Genomic DNA, 9,072 nt, shown 5'->3' on the forward strand with positions numbered 1-9,072 from the left:
ATGAAACACTTGTTGAGGTTCTTTCCACCAACCCACCTCTGAAGCTTGCCAACATCACTGGTCAGAAGTCACCAATGGCTGGAGGTTAGCATGCTTTATTTAGTTATTTTGTTAGATTTCTGCCCTACAAAGGGATGCTGAGAATGGGGGAGAGATTTAACACACACACACCAGTTAGGACTTTCTGCCATCAACACTATGGCAACTGAAGCCTTAATGTAATGTTACTTTCTGAGAAGCTTGCTTGGAAATAAATTATATAGCAGTGGGCTAATTTAGATGCAGTGGGAAAATGCTTCCCCTTGCTACACTACATTGCCGTCTTCAAGAAGGCCACGTGCTTCATTTCTTTCTTTTTTTTTTTTTTTAAGAATATTTATTCCGGTTTTAAAGTTACAAAGAAAAAAAAAAAGAAAAAACACACCATACACTTGTTACAAAAAACAGAGAATAAAACAGAAAAAGAAAAAACAAAAAATAAACATACATCACAATAAAGAATAACAAAAATCAAATTAGACCTTTACAACCTTTTTCCCTTTTACTTATTTCCATGACTTCCTCTCACCTCCCTGCTTTGTATTCTAGTTTAGATCGTATCTCCAGCAGTTCCTTCTAGCTTCTTTTCTTTTACTTATTTTAACATTCAAAAATATTTAGTTCTCCTCTATCCTCATTTTACACTTCCTTTTTACTTATTCCATTATATCATGTCTGCCAATACGGCCTAATATTCTTTTCCAACCTTTTTCTAACATTCTTTTATATTACAGTATTTCTGAAGATATATTTTAAATTTTTTCCAGTCTTCTTCCATCAACCCTTCTTCCTGGTCTCGAATTCTGCCTGTCATCTCAGCCAGTTCCATATAGTCCATCACTTTCATCTGCCATTCTTCTCGGGTAGGCAATTCTTGTGTCTTCCAATATTTCCCAATGAGTATTCTTGCTGCTGCTGTCGCATACATAAAAAAATTTCTGTCTTCCCTTCGCACCAATTGGCCGACCATGCCCAAGAGGAAGGCCTCTGGTTTCTTCACAAAAGTGTATTTGAATACCTTTTTAAATTCATTATATATCATTTCCCAGAAGGCCTTGATCTTTGGGCACGTCCACCAAAGGTGGAAAAAAGTACCTTCATTTTCTTTACATTTCCAACATTTATTATCGGGCAAATGATAGATTTTTGCTAACTTGACTGGGGTTAAGTACCACCTATAAATCATTTTCATTATATTTTCTCTTAAGGCATTACAAGCCGTAAATTTCATACCTATGGTCCATAACCGTTCCCAGTCAGCAAACATGATATTATGCCCAACATCTTGTGCCCATTTAATCATAGCAGACTTAACCATTTCATCCTGTGTATTCCATTTTAACAGCAGATTATACATTCTTGACAGATTTTTAGTTTTAGGTTCTAGCAATTCCGTTTCCAGTTTAGATTTTTCCTCCTGGAAACCAATCTTTTTATCTAGGTTAAAAACCTCCCTTATTTGATAGTAGTGAAGCCAATCTCGAACTTTAGTTTTTAATTTATCAAAGCTCTGCAGTTTTAATCTATCTCCAACTTGTTCTAAAATTTCACAATATTTTGGCCAGTTTGTCTCCATATTTGTTTTTTTCAATGCCTTTGCTTCCATTGGTGACAACCTCCTTGGTGTTTTACTTTCCAACAAATCCTTATATCTCACCCAAACATTAAACAATGCTTTCCTAACAATATGATTCTTAAAGGCCTTATGCGCTTTAACTTTGTCATACCATAAATATGCATGCCATCCAAACACATTATCAAAACATTCTAGATCTAAAATGTCCACATTTTCAAGAAGTAGCCAATCTTTCAGCCAACAAAAAGCGGCTGATTCATAGTAAAGTTTAAGATCTGGCAGGGCAAATCCCCCTCTTTCCTTCGCATCTGTTAATATCTTAAATTTTATTCTAGGCTTTTTGCCCTGCCAGATAAATTTGGAAATATCTCTTTGCCACCTCTTAAAACAGTCCATTTTATCCACAATTTGCAATGTTTGAAACAAAAATAACATTCTAGGCAATACATTCATCTTTATCGCAGCAATTCGGCCCAACAATGATAACTTCAATTTTGACCATATTTCTAAATCCTTCTTCACTTCTGACCAACATTTTTCATAATTATCTTTAAACAGATTCACATTTTTCGCAGTCATGTTCACCCCTAGATATTTCACTTTATTAACTATTGTTAATCCTGTCTCTTTCTGAAACCTCTCCTTCTCAATCTCTGTAAGGTTTTTCTCTAATACCTTAGTTTTCGTCTTGTTTAATTTAAAACCTGCTACTTGGCCAAATTCTTGGATTAATTGTAACACTCTTTTTGTACTAGCTTCTGGCTCCTGTAATGTCAAAACTAAGTCATCAGCAAAAGCTTTCAATTTATACTGTTTAGCTCCGAGTTGTATACCTTTAACCAGTTGGTCTTTTCTAATCATATTGAGCAAAACCTCCAGGACCGATACAAAAAGCAATGGGGAGACTGGGCAACCCCGTCCCGCTCCCCTCTCCATCCCAAATTCCTCTGCAACTACATTATTCACAACAAGCCTGCCCCCCTGTTCCAAATAAACTGCACCTACACCACCCTCAAAACTTTGGCCCACCCCCATCCCCTGCAAACCTTTCTTCACAAAACTCCAAGAAACATTATCAAACGCCCTCTCCGCATCTACAAATACCAAGACAGCCTTAGTATTGATATTAACTTGCAACTCTTCCAAAATATTGATAATATTCCTAGTATCATCTGACAAATGTCTCCCAGGGAGGAAGCCCGCCCGGTCTTCACGAATCTCCTTTACCAATATATTTTTTAATCTTTTAGCCATAATTTCCGCAAAAATTTTATAATCCACACCAAGTAGGGACATGGGACGGCAGCCCCCCAACTGTGTCTTCTCCACTTCGGTCCCTGGCACAAGTGTAATATATGCTTCCCTCCACGACCCGGGCGCCCCTCCTCCCCGCAGTACCCCACCGCAAAGTTCCTCCAACGGCTGCAACAACCATTCTCTCAACGTCCTGCAGCACCCTGCAGCCAGTCCATCCGGTCCTGGAGACCCGCCCAACCTCACACTCTGAATGGCTCCCTCCACCTCCCGACCAGACACTATAGAGTTCAACACTGACCTACTCTCTTGAGACACTCCCTGCAATCCACCATCCTTCAAAAATCGATCAATGTCCAACCCCCTCTGAGTCTCCCGCGCATACAACCGTTCAAAACAGTTCCGAAAGCACCTCCGAATCTCCCCAGGACCCTGCACGTTCCTCCCCTCCACCACCAAGTTCGCAATCGCACTCAGCCCCTGTCTCCCCTTCACCTGCCAGGCCAATAATCTCCCACATTCACTTGCCGACTCGAAAGTCCTCCGTTTCATCTGTTTGACCCTCCATTCTATCTCCCGGTTCATCAACTTCACACATCGCACTTGGCACAGCTTTATCTCCCCCAGAATCTCCCGTGAGTTCGGCCTCGCCCCCAGTCTTCCCTCTCCATCCCCAATTCTCTCCAAGACTTTCTCTCTCCTCTCATCTCGATATCCTCTCCCAATTGCATTCCGTTGTATCAAAAATCCTCCCACCACAGCTCCGCCGGCATCCCAAATCACTCCCCCCTCCGTCGTGGTATTCAAATCTATCTCAAAATAGTCTCTCAAATTCTTCTGAGCCTTTTCAATAACCTCCTCATTCCTAAATAAGGTGTCATCCATCCTCCATCTAAAAGCTCCAATTGGCGTTGGTATCATTTCAATCTTTACTGGGTTGTGATCAGAGCAGATTTTCGGGCAAATCACTGCTTTTTTAATCTTAGGGGCCAGTCCTCTAGTTATCCAGATTTGGTCTATTCTTGTCCATGTCATATTTGCTTCAGAGAAGAAGGTTCCCTCTCTTTCCAAGGGGTTCTTTATTCGCCAAATATCCACAAGATCCATATTGTCAGTCATTTCAAAAAATGTCCTTGGTAGTCTTTCTTAGATCAAGAAGATGTTTTGGTATATCTTTGAAGATTTCCACTTTTGATTGTATGATTGTCAAAGGTTTTTCGTAATGCAGGCCCAAAATTTTATCCCTTTCTTCTTTGGATCGGAGGGTGATCAAACAGTCCCTTATTTTAATCTTTCTTCCTCCTTTCCCCAGTCGAAAAGCCCTCACAATCCTAAAGTCCTCTTGTTTCAATTCCGATTTCCAAAAGTCCAAAAATTCTTGTGTCAAAAAGTCTATCAGGGTGCCTTTCTCCAACTCCGGAACAGCTCTAATTCTAAGATTCGTTTGTTTGTCTTTAAGGTAAATCATAGACAACGTTAACTTATGTTCTGCAATCTCTTTCTGCAAGTCTGGTACCTTTTCAGTTTCCAATTGCCCCAATTTAAATTCTACAGCAGCAGTCTTTTCCTGTATAGACTTTGAGTCTTGCAGTAATCTCTGAATAGATTCCGTATTGCTGTTTACTTTTTTCTCCAAATTGTCTAATGTTTCTGTATTTAAGTCAATTTTCCTATTTGCAATGTCCACTTTCTGGTTCGTTTCTTCCACCTTCCTATTTGTCTCCCCCACCCTTGTACTTAATTGTTGTATTGATTCATTAATCTTAGCCAGAGCACTGGCTAAAATTTCCTCAGACATTCCACCAGACTTAGATTGTATTGCCGATGCAGGCAAACCAGCAGATGATTGCCTTCTATGTACCCAAGGTTTCCCTGATCTCAAGGTTGACTGGTCTTTTTGACCATCAGCCATAACAAAGTGAAGGTCAAATTCCTTTCCCACGTCTGGTGTTCCTGTTTACAAGTGGAAAATTCCTTTCCTTTCCTGTAATTGCAGGAAGTCCCACTAGGTGGACACTGTTACCACCTAGCCGGTTACTGTCCTTTTAAAATAACAGGAGAAAGATACTAAGTAAAAAGACAAAAATAGAGAACACAATGTAGCTTTCCAGTTCTTTCCAATCTTTTCCCCAACGAAATTGGCCACAATGTATCTTCTTTGCAGCCAGCAAGCAGCTCTAACAGCTTTGACAGCTGAGACGTCCCACTGACAGATCACTCTTTAAATCCTTAAATTTAAGCAGTCCGGTAGAGTCAAGAGTCTTTCCCTTATCCCTCCAAAGGGTAGATCCCTCCAAAGTTCTCAGGTCAGAAAGAAACACTTATTTCAGTTCGAATTTCCCACGTTTAGCTCCAAATCTCTATGCTTTATTCCACATACAGTGCAGGGAAGCGGACTTCCTGTTTACGCTTCCACCGCGGTAGCCAATTCAGACGTTTTTAACGGCTTAAAACTTTTCCGCTTTTACGCAAATAGTCCAATTAATCCAAATAATGCTCTTTTATCCAATTCTTCTACTCACGGTTAAATTTTAAGTCCAAATGTCCCAGGAATAAGTCAGCGCTCTCCAGCAACGGCAACACGGCTTCGCTCAGTGAAAGCAGCGATCCGCTCGCAGCACCGCGCTTCTCCCCCGCTCCCTTCTGAAGCCTCAAAAAAAGGCTTCCTTTCGGGTTGGGGGGGCGCTCCAAGGTGCCCGCCGAGCCTCCACGTTCGCAGGCGTCCGCGCCTGCGATTTCTAAAGGTCCCCGCTTCGCCGGAGCGCACAGGACCCGATCTCCCGCTGAGCTACCCCCTCCGAATATCAAAGGAGGTCAGCCATTGCTGCTGGCGCTAACCGGAAGTTCATCGTGCTTCATTTATTTCTAGGTAATGATGTAATCTACATCAATATGCCAGTCCTACCATATAATTTCTTTTTCCCGGTAAGTGCTTATCTTGCACTTTTATAAACATAATCGCAATGGGAGATTTCATTTCGGGGCTTGCAGTCCATTCCCTGTATTAATTGCCACCTGCCTAAACACAGCAGCAAACCTCTTGAATGGTCAGACTTTCCCCCATATTAGTCGTTTAAAATATTATATGAGCCTGTCACCATCTAGAATTCTTCAGACCTTTACTATTCCATGGTACATATTTTTATGTTTTATGGTGTGCTTCCCCCCCCCCTTCAGACTTCATGCAGATGTGCAGGGGTTTACCAATCATGTTGCATCACCACACAAGGAGTGTTCTGTGCCACCAGGAGCTGGCCAGGTGCTTCTCGAAAGCTTACCATCAGAACACTCAACAGTATACCACTGAATATCAGGTGATGGGTTTCACAAGTGAGAGATTGTGGGCTTGTGGGCTTCTGACTGGTCAGTGTGATAACACAATGCTGGACCAGGTCAGGCACATGCTCTGTGAGTTAACCTTCATTTTGCACTTGTAAATAATCTTTTAGTCTGTGAATATAGCAAGCCCTATTTGGGAAATATAATGAAGCTATAGTGTGCCTCCTTTGCTTAAGAAACTCTTCCCCACTCTGCTCTCCCATGATGTCTTATTATCTCAACCCAGCCAAACATCTTCAGATGCATAACGTTTAAGGGTGCTACTGGCCCACCCAGGATGGTATTGCCAAACAGGGAGTGATGACAGTAACCCTCCCATAGCAGAAATGGGGTCTATTCTATTTGTTTAACAATGAAGGGCTTCCTAGGTACAATCAAAACGTTTAAAAATAAAAAGGAAGCGAGATCTGAAATCCAAAATAATGGTACCCCTAGGATTGAGCGGAAGGCTGTGCTAGAATATTAAAGCAAGACTGGGACTAAATAGTTGTCCTCTTAGGTAGGGCAGCAGGGCTGAGCAACTGAATCCATAATGGATGCAAAACTTTCCTTGCTGGCAATTGGCATTAACAGGTTTAGAATGTGCGCAGATCGGCACGGCACCCCTGTGCGCGGATCACCGCTGCACCCCCATGCGCAGATCACTGCAGTGCCTGTAGGAGGCTTGTCCCACCCCCACTGCTCCAGGTGCTGGAACAGCTAGCTACACCCCTGGGCGGGGGCCAATTAACACAATTTGTACAATTAAACCAGATTATATCTTTCCAAGGCCATGTAGTGTGGTTTCCCCTGGAGTAGCCCATATCCAATACCAACCCTATGGAATTAAGGGGGTTGGCCAAAAGGGGCATATCACCTGAGGAATCATAGGGACCCAGGGAACAGACCAAACATTCTTCCCTTTTTATAGCCATCTCCTCTACTAGGGTTATCCAAGTGTTGTTCACGGCTGCCCTTTTCCATAATATGTCTTCCTCACTTTCTCCCAACTCAGATGAGGTGCTTATTATTGGGGAAGGGGCACAAAAATAAAATATGTCCAAAAGGGTGCAGCCACCATGGTCCAATCTGGATGGGGGCCACCGGTGGGTGAGCACGAGGATTAGGAGCTTGGGGTGGTGACACAAGACACTCCCTGTCCTCTAGCAACTGTGTTACCCCACTCCCTTCCGATTTATACCCAGTAAGCCCTTTTTTCAGTACCAACAACATTAAGACAGACCTCTTACCTTTCATAAATAGAAAGTAGCTGAGGGTGTTTCTACTTTTGTTTCCTTTGAGAAGAAGCATTCCTGAATAGACTTTGCTGTGGGAAAGTGGCAATTCAGTGGCAAGGCCTTTTGATGGGTTTGTTGTTGTTGTCGTTTAGTCATTTAGTCGTGTCCGACTCTTCGTCACCCCCTTGACCAGAGCACGCCAGGCACTCCTGTCTTCCACTGCCTCCCACAGTTTGGTCAAACTCATGTTGGTAGCTTCAAGAACACTGTCCAACCATCTTGTCCTCCGTTGTCCCCTTCTCCTTGTGCCCTCCATCTTTCCCAACATCAGGGTCTTTTCCAGGGAGTCTTCTCTTCTCATGAGGTGGCCAAAGTCTTGGAGCCTCAGCTTCAGGATCTGTCCTTCCAGTGAGCACTCAGGGCTGCTTTCCTTAAGAATGGATAGGTTTGATCTTCTTGCAGTCCATGGGACTCTCAAGGGTCTCCTCCAGCACAATAATTCAAAAGCATCAATTCTTTTGTGATCAGCCTTCTTTATGGTCCAGCTCTCACTTCCAAGCATCACTCCTGGGGCGGGTTGGCAGATCAATTGACAGATGAGTCCAAAACACTTTTCCTGCACCAAAGCTTGATATAGGCCCCAAATAAACCCTTTCATCACCTCCTATCAACATCCCTCTTGACCATGTTCAGAGATGGTCTGTTAACTGTCTCTCACATTGGCAGGACTTAGAGCTTAGACTGTTGGTGACATCATGCATGACATCAGAATGTTGTGTTTGCATTCAGCAAAAGCTGTTTCCATGCCAATTGTAGTGGCCAGTAAACCTCTGCAAGCAAGTAACCATCTGCCTGCCTGTAGTTCAAGGTATAATATTTTTTTTGATAACCCAAGTTTGAAGAATGCAGTTTCTAGTATTTAAAAACAGTACAATGATCCAGTGAAACAAATTGACCCAAATACAGTATTAATGTTCAGATGTGATCCACTTTTACTCTCAAAATCTACCATTTTGGAATATTGCTTATATTCAAGATAGCTCCTTGACTACGCATCCTGATTTGAGGATTTATTTTTACTCATACTGGTTTTTCATTTTAAGCGAACGTTCTGTATGAAATTAAAGCCCATGGATCAAAATAATATTTTTGATGCCGTTTAATCTTACATCTTACTGCTTAAAACTACTGCGTAGTTTAATGCAATTGCTTTTGTGGGAAGAATCGGCTTAACACGTTATCGATAATCCTAATGCAACTGTATCCAAGTTTGTTCTGGGATTTTAAAAAGTGGGTTTAAAGAGAAGATGTGCTTACAGGTTTGCTTGTGAGTCAAAAACACGGAGAAATTACCAATTAACGCTCCCTGGCTTAACGTCTGCAAATACATTGTGCAGTCTCACATATTGTGCTTGCTTAATTCCAGTGCATGCCCATGTTCTATGGGGACTCAGCTACATTAGTAAAAAAAAACCAGTGTTTTAAATGTGTTATAGACATGCAACACCAGATGGTGCTGTAGAGCACAAAACCTTTTTATGTGGTTTTACATAGAGTTTTTTTTTCTTTTGTTATAATGATTTAATTTATGACTTATTTATAGCAGGGTTTTTTCCTGTGTGTAGATCCACCCTTGGTCTTTCAGTT

General features: G+C 41.9%; 1 protein-coding gene across 4 annotated transcripts in view; it reads right to left on the reverse strand.

The window, feature by feature from the left end:
- The window catches only part of LOC308475852 (uncharacterized protein), a 190,017-nt gene extending 181,772 nt beyond the window's left edge, over positions 1 to 8,245 (reverse strand). For all 4 annotated transcript variants that reach the window (XR_013985391.1, XR_013985392.1, XR_013985393.1 and 1 more), the window contains exon 1: positions 7,438 to 8,245. The gene's annotated coding sequence lies outside the window, so the exon portion shown is untranslated. The remainder of the gene's footprint in view (positions 1 to 7,437) is intronic.
- Between the last annotated feature and the right edge of the window lie 827 nt (positions 8,246 to 9,072).

This window comes from Podarcis pityusensis, assembly GCF_964106645.2.
Source record: "Podarcis pityusensis genome assembly, chromosome: 4".
Lineage (NCBI taxonomy): Eukaryota > Metazoa > Chordata > Lepidosauria > Squamata > Lacertidae > Podarcis > Podarcis pityusensis.